Raw genomic sequence first — 20,891 nt, 5'->3', positions numbered from 1 at the left:
TATCTGGAGATGCTTGCTGTGAAGTTTCAAGAGTTTTGAGGAAAATGAAACTACTTATCATTGACGAAGTAAGCATGGTTTCCAATGTCATGCTTGCCTTTGTGCATTTGAGAATGCAAGAAGTACTTAAAACTGAATATGATGTCTTATTTGGTGGGAAACACATTATTGTTTTCGGAGATCTTCTACAGCTGACACCAGTAAAAGGTCAACCTGTGTTCAAAATACTCACGCATGAAGATACCAGGAAGTGCCTAGGGAGCATTGGCAACGTCAATATATGGTTAAACTTCAATTATGCAGAACTGCATCAAAATATGCGTCAGGCAAAGGATGAAGATTACAAGAATATTCTACAAGATATTAGAATTGGAAAAGTGACCGAGCATGGGAAAGAAGCTTTAAATGCACGGTTACTGTCAAATTTGTATCCCAAACAAGATATTGTGCCTGAGAATATTTTTCAGAAAATTACTGAGAAGAAATCCGGGATATGTCTCATGCCAACTCTTGCAGAATGTGCCATCTTCAACAACAAAATGTTGAATTTAGAAAAGCAAGAGATTGTGAAACTTGAAGCTATCGACAAATTAGAGCATATGGGATCAACAATTATTTTGTCAGACAATTTGAAATCAAAATTGGATTCATTAGAGAAGACTATATCTAAAACAGCGGGTTTTGAAAAGACTTTGAATGTGTGTTTAAATTGCCGAATTATTTTGAGAAGGAATTTACATGTAGAAAGAGGTCTGGTAAATGGATCAATGGGTAATGTTGTTGATTTTGAGAAATACAGAAATAGAGATGGAATAGAATTTTTAAAAATTAAATTTGATGGCATTGAGGAAGTACAGCAAATTGGTCGTTGTTCTGCTAGGTTTTTGCTTGTTAAAGATTTATATGTTCGCCGTAAACAGTTTCCTGTTTGCTTGGCATATGCGGTGACAATCCATAAATCGCAAGGTTTAAGTGTAGACTGTGCATTGGTGAATATTGGCAGTTCTGTGTTCAAGGAGGGTATGGCATATGTGGCATTGTCACGAGTTAGAACTTTATCGGGATTGTACTTGATTGACTGTGATGTCACAAACATTTGTGCGGATCTAGATTGTGTTAAGGAATACAATAGGTTAAGAAGAGAGTATGCGCCACATTTGCCTCAATATCCTTTGTTTGAGAAACGTGTGGTAGGCCGCAAACGTAGAAATAGCAGTAATAGTAGGGAGGTTGTTGCAAAAAGACTAAAAGTCAATGAACCGAAAATTGTTAGCAGAAAGAAAGTGGATTCTGTTGAAGATGTTGTCGGTTTTCAATTTGAAAACAGTTCTGGTGTCAACTGCTATGCAAATGTAGTGGTTAATGTTCTCTTTTCACTAGAGAGTTTAAAAGAACAGATTCTGTTGAATTCTGAACAAATTTTATGCTGTTTGTTGAATTCTGTTTTCGAGAAATGTAGCAGTGATCGAACAAAAGTAGAAAGTGTGTCTGAAGTTCGTTATCTGTTAGATGAATGTTCAGGTCAAACAGACTTCTCTGAAAATAATCAGCAAGATTGTCAGGAGTTTTTAATGTATATGCTTGATATATTGCAAGTTGAGGGTGTAGATGTAGATCACCTGTTTGGGCTTTCTTATCAATGGCAGCATGACTGCGAGAACTGTATGGTATCAAGTACTACTAGTGTAGACTCAGAAAGATTTATATATTTAACTTTGCCAGACAGTAAATCAGTCTCCTTTAATAAGCTAGTAAATGCAGCGGATCACAACATGGAGTGTAGCCAATGTAAATGTGATATGATGTCAACATTATTTATACGTAGATATGGCCAGTATGTCATTTTAATGATGCAACGATGTAGGCCTGATGGAACAAAATTGTCAACTTTAATAAAAAATTTTGTGGCTTCTCAGCTGTCAATATCAGGGAGGACTTTTGTTACTGTAGCAATTATCTATCACGATGGTCCATCAACAACATCAGGACATTATACAGCTTACTTAAAGTCTGGAAACGGCTGGTCATTCTGTAATGATTCTGTTGTAACGTTCAAAAAAAAATTGCCGTTTGACCTTAAAAATTCTTACCTGGTGTTTTTAAAACCAAAATTTTAAGTAGAGGGAATGTAAGTCTGCAATGCTGTCTCGATTAAAAATTCAACTATATAAACCTAATGCAAGTAAGTCTGCTTCATAGTAAGCAGTATCAGTGTCATAGGAAAAGGAGAACATGACTGACAAAGAAGAGTAAGATATTAGTAGTCCAGGATTGTGAAAATAATCTCAAATATTTTATTTTTGAAAGTTGCGAAAATAGAAAATGTCGGGATTTGATTGGAAGAATTACAAGATTTGCGAATCGCGGCAACATGATTTGGCCTAGTGGAAACATGTGATATAATGAGAGAAGTTTTTTTTCTATGTAACATATTTCACGTATCGATGGAGGTTTTCTTTCAGAAAGTGGCGGGCTGAAAATATTTAAAGCACAACAGAGTGGATGCTGTTTATAGGAGATCCTTCGACGTCATTGAAAGTAAGTTAATTTTAAGAAGTTTTGAAATCAGATTTCTTAGGTTGTATGGGTTTTTTAAACACAGTCATTTTGATTGTGTTTTTTTTTCCCCGCTGTTACATGATGAATACCTTCAAGTCACTGATTTAAGTGAAATTTGATACATTCTGAGAACAGCAAAAATAAACCATTTAACATGTATAATTAATGTTATGCTTTTTGTCCTTATGATATACATTTAGAAATGTGTGGTACATATGGGTAAGGTGAGTTCTGTAAATATCAATTTTAATGCTTAGAGTGCTGTACTTCTGGGTAGTGTTTTTTTTTTATAAAAAAAAGAGGCCTCACCTCAAAGAAAGCTCTTGAAAGCACACATCTTATTTGCATCCTAAAACAATCATTTACAATGTTAGACACAATTTTATTATGACTTTACATCTTTTTTGCGCTGCTATTGCATCACTATTGTGAGACATTAGCAGTGCAAGAAAAACATCATGTTTCAAAATAGGCCTCAGTTCAGCAATATCAAGATACAGTTTCTTTCGAATATATATCTTTAGGATTGTGTAGGGAACGTAGAGAAGCAGAGACTTCTGTAAATGTCAAAGTTGTTGAAAAACTGTTTGTTTTTGAACCTTTTCCCTTGTCTTTTCTAATTTTTAAATACATGTTTTAATATTTTTTGAAATGTTTGTTCTTTGTTTTACAGATTGAAAGTATGAAAAAATATTTAAAAAAGGTAACAAGAATTATAAGGTAAATGTTTTCCACTCTTTTTACCCGCAATGCACTGCTGATGATGTCATTGACAGTATCTCTCATTTACTCTCTCTAGCTGTCTTTCTTTTTACATTATTCTCTGTTTACTTCCCTTATACTAACTCTTCTTTTTTTTTAAAAAAATATTTTTTTTAGTTCGCTTAAAGTTCGCGAACCGGTCAGCGAACTTGAAGCGAACCAAAAGAAATAGAGCTTGCCAGAGTGATAAACATTCTAGCAATTTTGTTTGAAAGGGGAGGTAGTTCTGAAAAGAACTGTTTTTTTTTGTTTTTGTTGTTTTATGTTTTTTTTGTAATTTTTTGAACATTTTTTGATTTTTTTGTATTTTTAGAACTGTTTTATGTTTTTTTTGTGTTTTTTAAGGAGGGGAGACAACAAAAAACAGGCTTTCAAAACGGCTCAACTGGAGCAAAAAAAAAGAAAATTACTTTTTGGGTGCATTAGGGCACTTATGATTTTCATATGCAATGTTCATGAGGTTGACACTCATGTTGCCATATGACAGCATAGCACCACAGTAAATACAAGACAACTTCATGTGCTGGAAGTTAGGTTGGATGTTTGGCACAGTCTCTTGTGCCTCTCTTCCCGTCAAAGACAATGTGGATGTAGATCTTGCCACAGGAGTTGCCGTCGGATTGTCTTCAAGATCCCTCAACTCAGCCCGGCTGTAGTTCAAGGGATGCCACCTGCTCATGTGACGGTGCATTGTATAGTTCCCCATACTGTACTTCTTTTCTGTGCCTCTCGACAATCTGTAGTCACAGATGAGGCAGGTGGCATATTTTGCATTCACTTTCTTGGTTCCAGGAGGGATGGTGAAAAACTGCCAGATGAAACTGGTTTTTCGTTTAGAAACCCGGGGCAACTCATCAACAAATTGTTGTCCCTCTCTCTCCTCTTCTTCTTCTTCCTCATCTTCCTCCTCTCTGTTAGTCATAATTTGACTGGGTGGTCCTCTCTTCTTATGGGGAGGTGGAGGTGGTGGTGGGGGTGCACCAGCTGCAGCAACAATGGAAGCCATTGTGGATCTTCAGATAAATGGTCTTTCTCTCACCAAGATGAAAGTCAGAGTGAGGAAATAAGGAGGGGTTTACTTGATTTGGGGAAAACAAAAGTTCTGAGCCAATGAAAAGTGTTATTTTTAGGTCACATGACCTAGTCATACATCATTTGGAAACCAAAAGTGAAATGAACCAATGAGAAGTTTGATAAACAAGTCACATGACCTGTTCCGCTTACGTTACGCGGCGCGCGCCGCGTCCCAGATCGCTTCCGGTTCGCGGTCCGGAGCACTTCCGGGAGCGCTAACGCGGCGCGTCATTAGACGCATTACGCGATAACGTGATACGTCGCGCTTCCGCGGCGCGTCACTGTTCCGCTAACGTAACGTTGACCGGTTCGCGGACTAGATCGCGGCATCAAGATGAGCTAACGGAAAGCTTCCCGGTTCGCGAACTAGAAGCGAAGAAAAAAAATATTAAAAAAAAAATTATCAATAAACATCTAAATATATTTTGGGATTTAAAGAATAATACATTTTACAGCTACAGATGTTAGCTTTTAAAAAACCAATGAAATTCACTGAAAAAACCATAGGTTATAGACCATATATAGTTAGAAATTTGCATTTAAAAAACCATTGAAATTCAATGAAAAAACCATAGGTTATAGACCATATATAGTTAGGAATTCGCATTTACAAAACCTTATTTTACTCGCATAAAACCATTGAAATTCCATATATAGTTAGTTGCGCTAACTATATATCGCGCACCCGCAATCCACTGCTGATGATGTCACATATTACATCATTCATGACATGGTCAGTGACATCACTGATGACATCACTGATGACATCTCAAATGACATCACTGATGACAACATCCAGTGACTGTATGTTTCTGTGAAGTTAAAATATGTCTTACATATTGAAGAATGAGTGGATGTATAAGTGTCTGGATGAAGGATTTAGTAGGTGCATGACTGACTGTATGAGTGAGTGATTAAATGTGTCTCACTGAGTGCATGGGTTAGTGACTAAACTGTCTTAATTTGTGCATCATTATGTCTGTTGTTCTGTAAACTGTTGCATGTGTTGATAAGTAGCTATATGAGTAACTATATGGGTTATTGATTGGTTACCTTAGTATTTGTATGGGAGACTGAGTGTGTGTGTGGGTGGCTGGGAGGTGTATGACTCTGTGCATAGATGTGTGAGCAGTTGATTCACTAGAGGTATGGTTTCAAAAGTGCATGTGGTAACAGCTGTATGGGCGGTTGACTGTGTGCATGAGTGTATTGGTGAGTGAATGGATATCTCAGTGCTACATGTCAAAGTAAGTACATATGTAAAACACAGTACATGTGAGAGTTGACATATATAAATAACTGTGCATAAGAGCCAGTGAATGTGTGAGTGGCTGTATGGATCATTGTGAACTTGTATCAGGGATTGTATAAGAGAGTAAATATGTGTTAGTATATGTTTGAATAAGTAAAGTTTGTATAACTGTATAGTTGAGGAAATGGAGGTGTGATTGATTCTTTGCATGACTGACTAGGTGTGTGAGTAACTCCATGGATGAGTGACAGTCTGTGAGTGTCTGTTTACACTGATTGTATCTAAGGTTATATTAGAGTCTGAAGAGGTTCATCGTATTATCACATGAATGATATCATCAGTGATGTGATCAGTAATGTCAAATGAGATGTCATCAGTGATGTCATCAGTGATGTCATTTGAGATGTCATCAGTGATGTCATCAGTGATGTCACTGACCATGTCATGAATGATGTAATATGTGACATCATCAGCAGTGGATTGCGGGTGCGCGATATATAGTTAGCGCAACTAACTATATATGGAATTTCAATGGTTTTATGCGAGTAAAATAAGGTTTTGTAAATGCGAATTCCTAACTATATATGGTCTATAACCTATGGTTTTTTCATTGAATATATATATATATATATACTTAAATGAAGTGTCCCCAAGTGAAGACGCACTTGAAAAGACAGGCGAACCCTGCAACCTGAAGCAGCATTCTTCATTTTCAAAATCGGACATCACAGCGCTTGCATTAATATTTAGCCCTACGCGCTTCAGAGCTCATGCCCCTTGCTCACAGGAGATGTCAGCAGGCTGGAACAAGTGGAAAACGAGCCCATACATTTTAGATCTTTTAAGCAGAATTAAATTCAAGGTGCTAACCTTGGCGTTCATAGCGCTAAAAGGTACTTGCCCCAACTATTTAAAACTTCGACTCCCCCGTTACCACCAAAAGCGAGAGCTGCGATCTAACTCTATGCTCAAGCTTACTATCCCGCGTGTGAGGAAAGCCAGACTTGGAGGCAGGCCCTTCTCGGCTGGCACGGCGAAACTTTGGAACACCTTGCCCCCTGCCATCCAATCTGCCACGACAGAAGCTAGCTTTAGGAAGCTCCTAAAAACTTGGCTTTTTATGCAATAATACTGAATTTCCTCCTGGCTACTCGCTCGCTGCTGAAAGACTCATTAGCGCCGGGACACCTCACCCAGAGGTAGCTGTTCGCACTTTACAAGCATCTGTATTATTATTATTATTATCCTCCGGTAGAACACGCCCTCTGGTGGGTTAATTAATGAAAGCAGCATCCTGGGACTCGAAGTTTTACCACGTTGATACACAATCCTCCAGTGGATTCCGCCAGTTTAACATCCATTATCCATTATTATTATTTATTTAAATCTCTCTCTCTGAAACGCGTAGGGCTAAATATTAATACAAGCGCGGTGATGTCCGATTTTATAAATAAAGAATGCTACTTCAAGGTGCAGGGTTCACCTGTCTTTTCAAGTGTGCCTTCACTGGGTGACACCTCGTTTAAGCATTTAATTCGGCAGAGAGGACTGCACTTCCACTCAAATAAATGGTGGGCTGCAGCGCACAGACTGTCTGTTTCAGCGCATTGCAGGTCAAGACAGATAACAAAGCAAACTGGAGTCCAGGTTTGTGACTCACCAGAGAGAGAGATTTAAAAATAATAATGGATGTTAAACTTATGGAATCAACTGGAGAATTGTGTATCAAAGTGGTAAAACTACGAGTCTCGGGAAGCTGATTTCATTAATTAACCCACCAGAGGGTTGTTCCACTGGAAGATGTTTAAAAGATCTAAAATGTATGGACTCGTTTTCCAGTTGTTCCACCCTGCTGACATCGCCCGTGAGCAAGGAGCATGAGCTCTGAAACGCATACTAAATATTATTACAAGAGCTGTGATGTCCAATTTGAGAAATAAAGAATGCTGCTTAAAGGTGCAGGGTTCGCCTGTCTTTTCAAGTGCGACTTCACTGGGGGACACCTTGTTTAAGCATATATATAAGAGTTCTCTGCTTCTTTTTTGTATATATATATATATATATATATATATATATATATATATATATATATATATATATATATCTATACTACTATTATAAAGAGAGAACACAAACCTTTTGGCAAGGTAAACACGAGAACCACAGCGCCAATCCACACACCCAATACATCGTTGTAATTGTCAGGGTCTGCAGATGGACATAGGCTATATAAAAAAAATATATACACGCTCTTTAAAAAATTTACAAACAAAAAAAAAGTAGTCCCTTGGAAGTAGCGCCGGCAGGGACGTGCGTGCTGACATCAGAAGCGCAAACGCAGGACCCCTACTCGGCAGGAGAGGTGGCGCGGACCCAGGCGGTCAGGTAAGCTTTCTTTACTTTATTTTTAACACCCCCCCGGCCCCCACCCCCGTGCGACCCCCCCCCCAAAAGCATTGAGAGCAGTGTTTTTAAACTCTCTTTTCCGAAAACTGCTGGCGCAAATGCCAGGGCATAATCTGTGTAAGAGATGAGCAGAGTATAATGGCCCCTTTCTCCCGTCTGAAATAGGGGCATCTTATTCAAAGTTATTTGCATGCCTCGAGACTGGGTATCAGGCTGGATGGACAGCGAGGAACACGAGGATTAAACGTACAAAACACATTGATGTACACAAAAGAAGCGCGAGGCTTGCAGGTAGAATTAATAACACAAGAAGGGGCCAAAGCCCCTCGGGAGCCTCCGTGGGCGTGGGGCCCGCTACTCCTCGGCAAGGTGGGGGATGCTGCGTGCGCTCTGGGCAGGGGGCGAAGGAGATTCGGGTGCCAGATTGCGCGTGGCCATATCCCGGCTGGCATGGGTCTTGACTCTTGCACCTTTAAACTTTGAGTTTCACTTCAAATGGGCATGGAATGTTTTGTCCATCAGGGTGAAGGCACTGCACTGCATGTACTTAATAAGACTGCTCACATGCATCTCCATGCCTAGCCTTCTTTTAAGCATGGCTGTGTGCCGTGTGCAATCACTACTCTGGACATCTGTCGGTGCATTTTTTGTATTAGTTCAGTCTCTCTGTGTGCATTGCCTTATGTAGATACGCGCGGGTGTGTTCAGAGCCGCGTTGTTATGTCTGTGTGCATCTCCACTTGGGATCTCTGTGTCTGTACTCTGTGTGTATGTAACACACCCTTTGGCTTCACCTGATTATCTACCACTTAGTATACCTGACAGACTCACCCGAGGCCTGGGTGGCCTGCTGCAGCTTCAGAGGCAGGCAGGCACCAGCGCCAAGCGGGCAGCCGAAGAGAGGGCAAGGCCGGCTACCCTGTGTCAAGGCTCCAAGCATTACCTGGTATGTATTGTCTTGACTCTCACTTGCGCAGGAGCAGAGATGATTTCAGGCTCGGGAACTAGATGCTAATACCCGAATCCCAAGAGACGATGCCGGCAGGTCTAGTGGACCCTCCCTACATCATCCTCCGGGAAGGGGGTGTGGATAAAATAACAAACAGAGAAGAGACTGGTCCGGAAAGTTTCTTCAGACAACTTCCTTCAGGGTGTCTGCGTGTTAGAAACCTGCAATAGGAGCACACCATTAGTTTTCCCTACTCTGCTACTCTGACTCTGATATTCATGGGTTCTAATATTAACTCACTTTATCTTTTCCGGGACCTTGCTTCTCTTCTTAGGGGGTATTGCTTTTCTCGTCTAGTTAGTAGTTACTGCATAGGGAGACAATAGTGAATGGGTTAGATTCCTACTGACACTATTCTACGACCATCCTAAAACTAAATCTTTCTGAGCATACTTACTTCACTAACTAATCGATGACGCTGTATTTGGGTTTCTGTAAAGTTGCAATTAATGGAATGTCTCTAGAACGAGTCTTTACTTATAGATAGTCTTTTCCTTAGGCAATTTGCTCAAAGAAGGCAAGTTCATGTAATCTTTCTTTTCTCGTTTCACACAAAAGGTTCAAGAAATAAGTCTTTTCGCATTTGAAATTACAATTTCTGTCACTGTGGATATCTTCAGTTTGGCCAAACACTGGTTATTGTCACTTAGCTTTCCGTTCGCTGACTGACTCTCTTCAACGTTGGGGTTCTTCTTCTCAGGAAATCACCATTGCTCGCTACTTCTTCGTCAACGTTTCAGGGGTTTTCTTCACCGCTGGAAAACTCGGGCTTGGAAATGGGGAATGTTATTACGCGTTTGAATTAATACGCCGTAACAACTTTTCCTCGACACTCGCACTAACGCAAATGGAGTACTACAACCAGGATATTTTAGGACTAAGGATTCAAGGAAATCACCAGAGCTACGCACACAGGTTCGTCTTCGCTAACGGTTCAGGTGAAGTGCGTAGTTTCTAGAACTTGCGCTCCGTTCGTACTCTCCGCACCAAAACGAGGTTAAACGACTAGAGCGTCAACCTCACAGCACCACTGCACTGTGGCAGCCATTTTGTCTCTCCAGAATCGGACCCTCTCAGACCATGACGAGTATGCGGACATTCGGGCTCCATCTTGGGTTGAGATTGAACCACATATCTGCGAGTCCAATTGACGGGTTCTGACAGTACCCCCCAACAAGGTAGGCCCCTTCTGTCTGGGTTTGGAAGGGTAGCGTTGATGGAAGGAATGGATTAATCTGGGAGCGTGAACATCTTCCTCCAATTCCCACGATCGCTCTTCCGGCCCATAACCTTTCCAATCGATGAGGTAGTACAGTTTCCCTCTGGAGACCTTAGAATCCAGGATTTCTTTCACTTCAAACTCCGTTCCCGTCTCCAGGTGAATTGGCTTAGGGGGTGATTGCATTCAAAGTCCTGCAGAAGCTCTCTTAAGCAAGGAGACATGGAAGACAGGATGAATCTTCATCTTAGGAGGGAGTGTCAATTGATAGGTAACTGGATTAATTTGCTTCTCCACTGGGTAAGGACCAATAAAGCGGGGTTGAAATTTTCGATTTCCTTTTAGTCTCAGATGTCTTGTGTTCAACCACACCTTATCTCCAACTGATAGTGGAGGACTAGCACGTCTCTTCTTATCTGCATAAGTCTTATATTTCTCCTTAGCCTTTTGCAGATTGTCTGCTGCTTCTTGTTGGATTTGACTCATCTGAGAAACGAAGTCTTTGACAGCTGGGACTGCAACTTCCATTTGTCGAATTGATGCATTTGGGTGTCGTCCATAATTCAAGAAGAAGGGGGAGAAACCAGTGGAACTATTTTTTGCATTGTTATGGGCGAATTCCGCCGACCACAAGTAATCTGCCCACTGAATTTCCTCTTTCAGGAGGAATAGTCGGAGGTATTGTTCCAGCTCTTGGTTCACCCTTTCTGTTTGCCCATCAGTCTCTGGGTGATAGCTCGTAGAAAACCTAACTTCAGTACCTAGACCTTTCATAAATGCTCTCCAAAAATGGGATATAAACTGGGTACTCCTATCCGAAATGACCACCTTGGGGATGCCATGGATCCTGACTATTTGGGAGCTAAAATGATCTGCTAATTGTTTAGCTGACGGAGTTCCTTTTAAGGCTATGAAGTGGGCCATTTTAGAGAAGGCATCTACTACCACTAGAATGGTGTCAAAACCCCTGCTCAAAGGTAAATCAGTGATGAGATCAAGAGTCACTGTGTGCCAAGGATAAGGAGGGGTGGGTAGGGGTTGCAGGAACCCTTTTGGGGCTTGTCGTTCAGATTTTCCCTGAGCGCAGACCTCACAAGCCTTAACATATCTCTCAATATCAGTTGACATTCTAGGCCACCAATAGTGTCTCTTTACCAGCTCTTCGGTTTTGTTTTCTCCCTTGTGTCGGGCCAGCTTATCATCATGACATTCACGCATCACCTGTTGCTGCAGTTCCGTTGTTGGCACATACAAGGCCTCCCCATGATATGGCAACTGACGAACAATTGTCCTGTTTGGATCTTCTTTAACCCAATCCTGCATAGCCTCCGAACTCATGCTTTCTGCTATGGCCTCTTGGATATCGATCGAGACTGTGGCCCCAATAAACTTGTTCTCGGGGATGATCGGTTGAATATCTATGGCTGCTCTCTGAGACTCGGTGCCCAATCTGGAAAGCGCATCGGCCTTCCCATTTTGTGTTCCTGGACGAAAGGTAATTACAAAGTTGTAATCTGCAAAATACAAGGACCATCTAAGTTGTCTTGGCGTGAGTGTTCTGGCGGATTTCAAGAATTTCAAGTTGCGATGATCCGTAAATACTGTGACTTGATACTGTGTTCCCATCAGGTAATGCCGCCACTCCTTGAAAGCATCTTTGATAGCCAGTAGTTCTTTCTCGGTGATGGTGTAGTTGATTTCCGCCGGGGTCAGCTTCCTAGATCTGTAGGCTACTGGATGCAGTTGACCTGTGCTCTTGTGACGCTGCGATAGGACCCCCCCCAGCGCCTGGTCTGACGCATCGGTCTCTACGTAAAACGGTTCCGATGGATCAGCATGAAGCAGTACCGGTGCTGTAGTAAAGGCTTCTTTTAAGGCTTGGAAGGCCTCTTCGGATTCTTTCGACCACTCGAACCTCGTTCCTTTTCTCAATAATCTGGTAAGAGGTAAAATTTTTCCGGAGAACTCACTGATGAATCGTCTGTAGAAGTTGGCAAACCCAATGAAGCTTTGGACCTCTTTCACACTTGTTGGAGATTTCCAGGTGGTCACCGCCTCTACCTTCTTTGGATCCATTAAAATGCCAGACGGGGAAAGGACGAATCCTAGGAATTCGACCTGAGAGACATCGAAGGCACATTTCTCCAATTTTACAAACAACTTGTTCTCTTGCAATTTTATCAAGACTCCTTTCACCTGCTCATGGTGTCTCGTCACATCGGAGGAATAAATCAAGATGTCGTCAATGTACACAATGGCGCACTGGTCGATGAACTCCTTCAAGACATCATTGATAAAGTGCTGGAAGGCAGCTGGGGCATTACATAGCCCATAGGGCATCACCTGGTACTCGAACAGCCCTAATCTAGTCCGAAAGGCCGTCTTCCATTCATCTCCTTCTCGCATTCTGACTAGATGGTAGGCCCCTCGCAGATCTAATTTTGTATAGATTTGGGCTCCTTTGACCTGATCCAATAAAACCGATATCAAGGGCAGGGGGTACCTGTTCTTTTTTGTTATTCTATTGATTGCTCTGTAATCGATGCACGTTCTCAATTCTCCTTCCTTTTTTGGCACAAAAAATAAGGGCGATGAGACAGGTGACTGTGATGGTCGGATGAAACCATTCGCCAAATACTTGTCCAGGTATTCCTTCAGATGTTGGTGTTCTTTTTCCGTTAATGCATACACTCGACTGCATGGCAAATTGGCTCCAGGTTCTAAGTCTATCTTGCAGTCATAGACTCTATGTGGAGGTAAAAGTTCCGCTTCCACTTCATTGAACACGTTCTCGAACTCCTTATACACCTCTGGAATCTGGTGTGTGTCAATGGCACACACAGAATGCTCCACAAGACTCAAGGCATGAGCTGGGTTTATTCCCTCTCCGATTGTTCTTGAAACAAAACAGTTCTCGCAACAGTAATTTGAATCCATAAGAACGGTTCTGGAGTTCCAGTCAATCGTAGGGTTATGCTCCGTGAGCCATGGCAATCCGAGAATTAACTGAAACTGTAGGGCGTCGATTAAATTAAATTGAATCTGTTCACGATGGCCATCTGCGGTAATCAGTTCCATCACCTCCGTGTGGCTCACGATGGGTCCCGATGATAAATTAGTTCCATCTACGGCGCGGACTGGTTCGCTCTTCTCTTTCTTTATTGCTTGGATTCCCACCTTGTCCGCAAAACGCAAGTCACAGAAATTTCCCGTCGCTCCTGAGTCTATCATTACTGAGACTTCGGTTAGGACCGTTGATCGGAACATCACTCTCATAGACAGAATCAAATGTGGAGCCGCCGCTTGCAAGGTGTTCGCCACGTGGTGTTCATTTGGAGTCTCTTCTGTAATCGCACCCACCCGTTCAACTCCAGCCACGGGTGGTGCCGCTAGTTTTCCTTCGGCTTGAATGTTCCTTTGGGCTTCCTCGGACAGTTTCGGACAAAATGCCCACTCGAACCACAATACATGCACAGGTTATTAGTCTTCTCTTTTCTTTTTCTTCCTTCGTTAGTGGTCCTCTGATGGTTCCGATTTGCATTGGTTCAATTCCTGATGTCGCTTCAGAGGTTCTTGTTCCTTCGGTACGTGCCCTGTCGAACCTAGGAATGGCGGCTCGGAAATCCTTTTTCTTTTCTCCTCTTCGCTCCCCTTGACGAAAATCTATTTCTAGAACTAAATCGATGAGGGCCGATATCTCCGTTGGGCGATTCGGAATTTGGGCTAACGCGTCCTTCAGCTCGTCTCTTAAACCACGATAAAAAACTGCTGCTCGCTTACCTTCCGGCCAATCCGTCTCCACCACTAACTTGTTGAACTGCGCCAGATATGCTATTAAATCTCGATTACCTTGTCGTAAATCAAGTAATTCATTGTCCACAACCTGGGAGATTCTCCTACGATCAAATATTCGAAGAAATTCTTGTTTGAAATTTTCGAAGTTCCTCAGCAGCGGGTCTTCTCTCGTGACTAGAGGCATGGACCAGGCCGCTGCATCCCCACTCAGATATGAGAGAATGAAGGCCACTTTAGACTGTGCGTCAGGGAAAATGGACGGACGACATAGGAAATGTAAGGAGCATTGTGAGAGGAATATCTGTGCCTTCTGTGGATCCCCGTTAAACCTTTCAGGGGCGGCTAGAGGGATAACTGGAGACAGGGAGTGAATGACTTGTGTTGTTGACCTATTTGTTGCTTCTAACACTGGGTTCATGGCTTCTCGCTCTAAACTACTAGTTCGGTGTAATCTCAGGGCTAACTCGGCTGTCTCTTTTCGGGCGTTAACTACTTCTTGTTTTAAATTTTGGTTCTCCTCTCTTACTGCTCCCAGTTCCTTGTGGATTGCGTCTAGGATTGTCCCTAACGATTGAACATCTATTCCTTCTGCCATCTCTGCTCAGGCGCAAAAGATACTTGGGCACTTCACTCTGTCAAGGCTCCAAGCATTACCTGGTATGTATTGTCTTGACTCTCACTTGCGCAGGAGCAGAGATGATTTCAGGCTCGGGAACTAGATGCTAATACCCGAATCCCAAGAGACGATGCCGGCAGGTCTAGTGGAACCTCCCTAAATCATCCTCCGGGAAGGGGGTGTGGATAAAATAACAAACAGAGAAGAGACTGGTCCGGAAAGTTTCTTCAGACAACTTCCTTCAGGGTGTCTGCGTGTTAGAAACCTGCAATAGGAGCACACCATTAGTTTTCCCTACTCTGCTACTCTGACTCTGATATTCACGGGTTCTAATATTAACTCACTTTATCTTTTCCGGGACCTTGCTTCTCTTCTTAGGGGGTATTGCTTTTCTCGTCTAGTTAGTAGTTACTGCATAGGGAGACAATAGCGAATGGGTTAGATTCCTACTGACACTATTCTACGACCATCCTAAAACTAAATCTTTCTGAGCATACTTACTTCACTAACTAATCGATGACGCTGTATTTGGGTTTCTGTAAAGTTGCAATTAATGGAATGTCTCTAGAACGAGTCTTTACTTATAGATAGTCTTTTCCTTAGGCAATTTGCTCAAAGAAGGCAAGTTCATGTAATCTTTCTTTTCTCGTTTCACACAAAAGGTTCAAGAAATAAGTCTTTTCGCATTTGAAATTACAATTTCTGTCACTGTGGATATCTTCAGTTTGGCCAAACACTGGTTATTGTCACTTAGCTTTCCGTTCGCTGACTGACTCTCTTCAACGTTGGGGTTCTTCTTCTCAGGAAATCACCATTGCTCGCTACTTCTTCGTCGACGTTTCAGGGGTTTTCTTCACCGCTGGAAAACTCGGGCTTGGAAATGGGGAATGTTATTACGCGTTTGAATTAATACGCCGTAACAACTTTTCCTCGACACTCGCACTAACGCAAATGGAGTACTACAACCAGGATATTTTAGGACTAAGGATTCAAGGAAATCACCAGAGCTACGCACACAGGTTCGTCTTCGCTAACGGTTCAGGTGAAGTGCGTAGTTTCTAGAACTTGTGCTCCGTTCGTACTATCCGCACCAAAACGAGGTTAAACGACTAGAGCGTCAACCTCACAGCACCACGGCACTGTGGCAGCCATTTTGTCTCTCCAGAATCGGACCCTCTCAGACCATGACGAGTATGCGGACATTCGGGCTCCATCTTGGGTTGAGATTGAACCACATATCTGCGAGTCCAATTGACCGGTTCTGACACCCTGGCAGCGCGGCAATAATTAAATTATGGCCTGGGGTGCTGCACTGTGACCGTGACGGTCTCTTTCTGTAGAAACTGTGGCTGGTGGCTGGGGCCTGGGTGGGATGCCAACCTCACAAGCCTGACGCGCACTTTTAATTGCGCTTCTGCGCATGACAATGGTCACCAGCCCCACCCTGAAGACGAGCACTTGCACAGACATCTGCGCGCGCGCCGGGCGCGCCAAGCACCATCTATACTACTAAATTAAAGAGAGAACTTTGAACCTTTGAGGCGGGTAAACTCTGGAACCACAGCGCCAATCCAAGGGTCTGCAGATGGGCATAGGCTATATAAACAAAAAATATACCGTACGTACTTTAAAACATTTCCGAAAAAAAAGTAGTCCCTTGGAAGTAGCGCCGGCCGCAACGTGCCTGTTGACATCAGGAGCGCGGGGAGGAGCGGCGTACAGGAGTGCGAAGAGGAGCGGCAGACATGAGCGCGGGGAGGAGCGGTGGACAGGCGGGGAGGAGCGGTGGACAGGTGGGGAGGAGCAGTGGACAGGCAGGGAGGAACGGTGGACAGGTGGGGAGGAGCGGTGAGGAGCGGCGGACAGGCGGTGAACTCAGGAGCGCGGGAGGAGCGGCGGCTGAGGTAGGTGAAACGGCCGCGGGTGCGCTCCGGGGGGCACCCACGGACAATGTCGGGGCGGGCGGGGGCCCTAAAGCCTGATTGCTCCCGAGCAACGTCGGGACGGGCTGCTAGTGTATATATATATATATATATATATATATATATATATATATATATATATATATATATATATATATCCAGAATACCGCATCTCTACCCAGCGCGCCGAACTCTCGCACAGGAAGGGATAGCACGGACACAGACCAGGTAAGTGCTGGTAGTTTATTAGTGCAAATTCAGCCGCATGACGTTTCGGCTCTGAGGAGCCTTGCTCACATGACAACATTCACAATAAAAAAACGCTCATTTAAAGTGCCAGTAATTGATTGTTACAGCGTCACGTGTGAGGGCTGGGAATAGATATGGACAAAATACTGTGGTTTAAATTTACCAGCAGAGACATTGCACGAGTAAGTGTCGACATTATTGCAAAATTAAACACAATATTGTGACGGGGTGTGCGGACAGGACACAACTACCCCAACGGACTGGTGGTCCGCCACCCCTCTCTCACCTTGCCCCTTTTCCCAACAGCTACCAGACTGCCCTTGGAACGAAGAACCGGAGTTGGGCTGGCCGGACGATAACAACACGCATGGCCCCTTTAATTCCCCGGACCAAGAGGAAGAGGCCCCGCCCCTCAACAGCATCGGTACCTCAAAAGGAGAAAGTACGAAAGACGCGACGGACGGCGTTTCCCTAGAGGGAGCTTGAGTAGGAGTCGGAGACGGAGACGGAGACGGAGAACGGCGATATCAGAACGAGACAGAGGAGAAAGAGACCAGGACCGGGACGCCAGGAGGCCAACGTTTCCGCCCTTCGCCCCGCCACATTCCCACAGGAGGAGCGTGGCTTCAAGAGGTACGGGCCGTGTGGCGGGTTGGGTGGGGCGGAGGAATCAGCCCTGTGTGTAACTTTGTAAAGCCCCTTTGTAAAGCTTATCCGTTCCTCCCCCTCAAGTGCACTCCTACCTCACGGATTGTATAGAGGCCACAGCACCATCACTGGTTTCCCTCACTCCCGGCCCTAACGAGTGTGACATGTTCCAACCAGTTACCTGACCCAATTTTCCTTTCTTTCTGGTACCGGAGCGGAGGAGACCCGAGCTGAGAGACGTTCCCCATCCGGATCACCTCGGTAGCCGCCCTCATCACTGGACGAATAGCCAAGCTGGAGCAAGTTACTTTTCCCTTGGATCCCACAGCTCATTCCAAGGACCGAGCAGCACCCTTACTAAAAAAGACTTATATTCCAATAAAACCTTCACTCAACCCTTACTCAAGGCGCCAGTGTTTCTCTTTACCCCTAAACCTCCAGTCAGTCCGAATCCAGTAGCTGAAAACCCAGGTACCCCGACCCCCTTGGGACAACTGGTGTCAGAAGTGGGATCCCCTCCACCATCCGTCTGCAACAAAAAGATGAAGGCCCTGATCGAGCACATAATCAAAGGCCAAGAAAAATTGGAATGGGCCGTAGAAAGCCAACTAACCTCCGCACAGGCAGACCGAGAACTGTTTACAACTACCATTACGGCCCAGCTGGAGAGCCTTAGGAATTTGCCGCCTCCCTCCTAGGTCATCCCCGGAGAAGTGCGTCTGCATAACCCCCATCCCACCGGTGTGGCCCTACAAAAATATGTGCATGGTGAGGACCCGGACGCCTTCCTCCTAAACTTTGAAAGGGCCGCCCGTGCTATGGGCTGGCCCGAAGAGAAGTGGCCGTTCTTTCTGGCTCCGCTCCTCACAGGAGAAGCCCAATCGGCATATCAGGCCGCTAACCCCCTAGGGACCACAACCTATGCGACCATTAAGGGGGTCATCCTAGATCATCTTGGTCTAGATCAGGAGGCCTACCGCGTTCGCTTTCGAAAGGAAAAAGGGGTTCAAGGGGAGAACCCGAAGACTCTATTCTTTAGACTATGGATGGCCTCAGATAGGTGGCTACGACCAGACCTCTGTAGCAAGGAGGAGATACTGAATAAAGTGTACTTAGAGCAATTCATGGAAGCACTGCCATATGCCACCCAACGCTGGCTGCATCAACACGCTGGGCTTACAGTCGAACAAGCCATAGAAATGGCATCTCACTATGCTTGGGCTCAGCTCAAGACAAGCCCTTGGGAACATGAGAAGGCCCTCAAAACCATACCTCCCCCGAAAGTAGACAAGCGGCCCAAAGCAGGAAACGAGGTTCCCAGACTACTTCGACCTACAGGAATGATGTCCCCCATGAACAAAGGACCTCAGTGCTTCGAGTGTGGGGAATGGGGCCACATAGCGAGAATGTGCTCCAGAAGAAAAACATAAGAGGAGCCTATGGAGGTCGGGTTTCTCCCGAAAACCGTGATGTACTCTGCGGAAATGGGTAGCACGTTCTATGTGAGTATGAGGATGAATGGTTTTAGGGTAAGGGCCTTGTTGGATTCTGGATGCAGACAGTCTGTGATCCAGACGCGCTTTGTCAATCCCGAACAGATGAACCCCAGAGTCCCGTATATATCAGTTGCGTACACGGGGATGTGCAGCCCTACCCTGTGGCCTCCATTACCATAGCCCTACCAGATAGAGAACCCTGTATGGTCTGGGTAGGGGTGGTGGATTCCCTGCCAGAGGACATGATCCTAGGGACAGACAACCCCGAATTCCTTTCCCTCTTTAGGGAGACCCTGTCCAGACCTGTACAGAGAGGGGCCCTACCCACATACCTGTCCCCCGAACCCTGGGTAATTGATAGGAGCTTTCGCTTTGCTCAGGGAGAGGATAGGACGCTATACCATGCCTGGGAAAATGCCCACGCCTCGGACGGGGTCAACCCCCAGACGCACCCCCGGTTCCTGGTTAAGAACGAATTGCTATACCGCCAGGCCAGACAAGATGGAGAACTACAATTGTTGGTGCCCCGCTCCTTCCGAGAACAAGTACTCTTCTTTGCTCACGCCCATTTGACTTCCGGCCATGCAGGCAAAGAAAAAACCACTAAAAGTATTATTCAGCATTTTTTCTGGCCTGGAATCTATCGGGACGTACAGGACTTCTGTGCCAAATGTGAGGTATGCCAAAGAAGAAACACCCATCGACCCACTGCTGCGCCTGTACAAAAGATGCCCATCATAGGAGTCCCGTTCGAACGGGTCGGCATGGATATAATTGGACCCCTGCCGAAGACGGGCTGAGGACACCTGTACGCCCTCGTGATCGTCGACTACGCGACCCGGTTTGTGGAAGCCTTTCCTTTACGGACCACCACAACCTCTGCAATCGCAGAGAAGTTTGTGGTACTGTTCTCCCACGTGGGGTTCCCCAAAGAGGTGCTTACAGATCAGGGGACCCCCTTCACATCCAAGCTGATGAAAGAAGTATGTACCTCTCTAGACATCAAGCATCTGAATACCTCGGTGTACCACCCCCAAACAGATGGCCTTGTTGAAAGATACAACCATACCCTCAAGGCAACCCTAAAAAAGATGCTGACCGCTGAAGGGCCCACCTGGGACCGACTTCTGCCTATCCGCCTGTATATCATAAGGGCCCAGAAGCAAAGTAGCCTGGGATGTTCGTCCTTCGAGCTATTATATGGAAGACTGGCCCAGTCCCTCCTAGAGATGACGAGGGACATGTGGGAAAACGAAGAATCCCAAGAACAGAAGAGCATGCTGGAATATACCACTCAGCTGAGAACCAAACTGGGAAAGCTACGAGAACTAGCATACTCCACCCTGGAACAACAACAAGAGAGGTATAAAAAGATGTATGATAAAGGAAAGAGGCTGAGAAGAATCGGCATCGGGAAGTGGGCTCTGGTGTTGCTACCATCCATAAGCAACAAAACCAAGAATGAGTGGCAAGGCAGGCTATTGATGCCATCGGTCAGACCACCTACAGATTACGCCTGTCATCCACAAAAACACAAACGTACCACATTAATATGTTGAAAGAATGGTTGGGGCCCTTACCACGGGCGGGTCATTTTGTCAGCCCGTCAACATCCCCCAGCACCTCAACATTGGATCAGCTGGTAGTCAACCAGGGGTTGATATCCCAGGAGAAGACAGAGTTGGCACACGTCCTGGAGCCCTTCTCCGACGTATTCTCGGACATACCAGGGAGGACTAGCCTAGTCGAACACCGTATCGAAACCCTTCTGGGGAAAGTGGTAAAACAACGACCCTACAGGATACCAGCAGCCAGAAGAGAAGCAGTGAGAAGGGAAGTTCAAGACATGCTTCAGTTAGGGGTAATCCGACCCTCCCAGAGCCA

General features: G+C 44.7%; 1 pseudogene; it reads left to right on the top strand.

Moving 5' to 3' along the window:
* Nucleotides 1-18,329: 18,329 nt before the first annotated feature.
* On the top strand, nucleotides 18,330-19,748 carry LOC147685378 (uncharacterized; annotated as a pseudogene).
* Nucleotides 19,749-20,891: the final 1,143 nt, after the last annotated feature.

Source organism: Lissotriton vulgaris, chromosome 10, assembly GCF_964263255.1.
Source record: "Lissotriton vulgaris chromosome 10, aLisVul1.2, whole genome shotgun sequence".
NCBI classification, from domain to species: Eukaryota; Metazoa; Chordata; class Amphibia; order Caudata; family Salamandridae; genus Lissotriton; species Lissotriton vulgaris.
The sequence above is the reverse complement of the archived record's forward strand: the minus strand, read 5'-3'. Positions and strand labels throughout refer to the sequence as shown.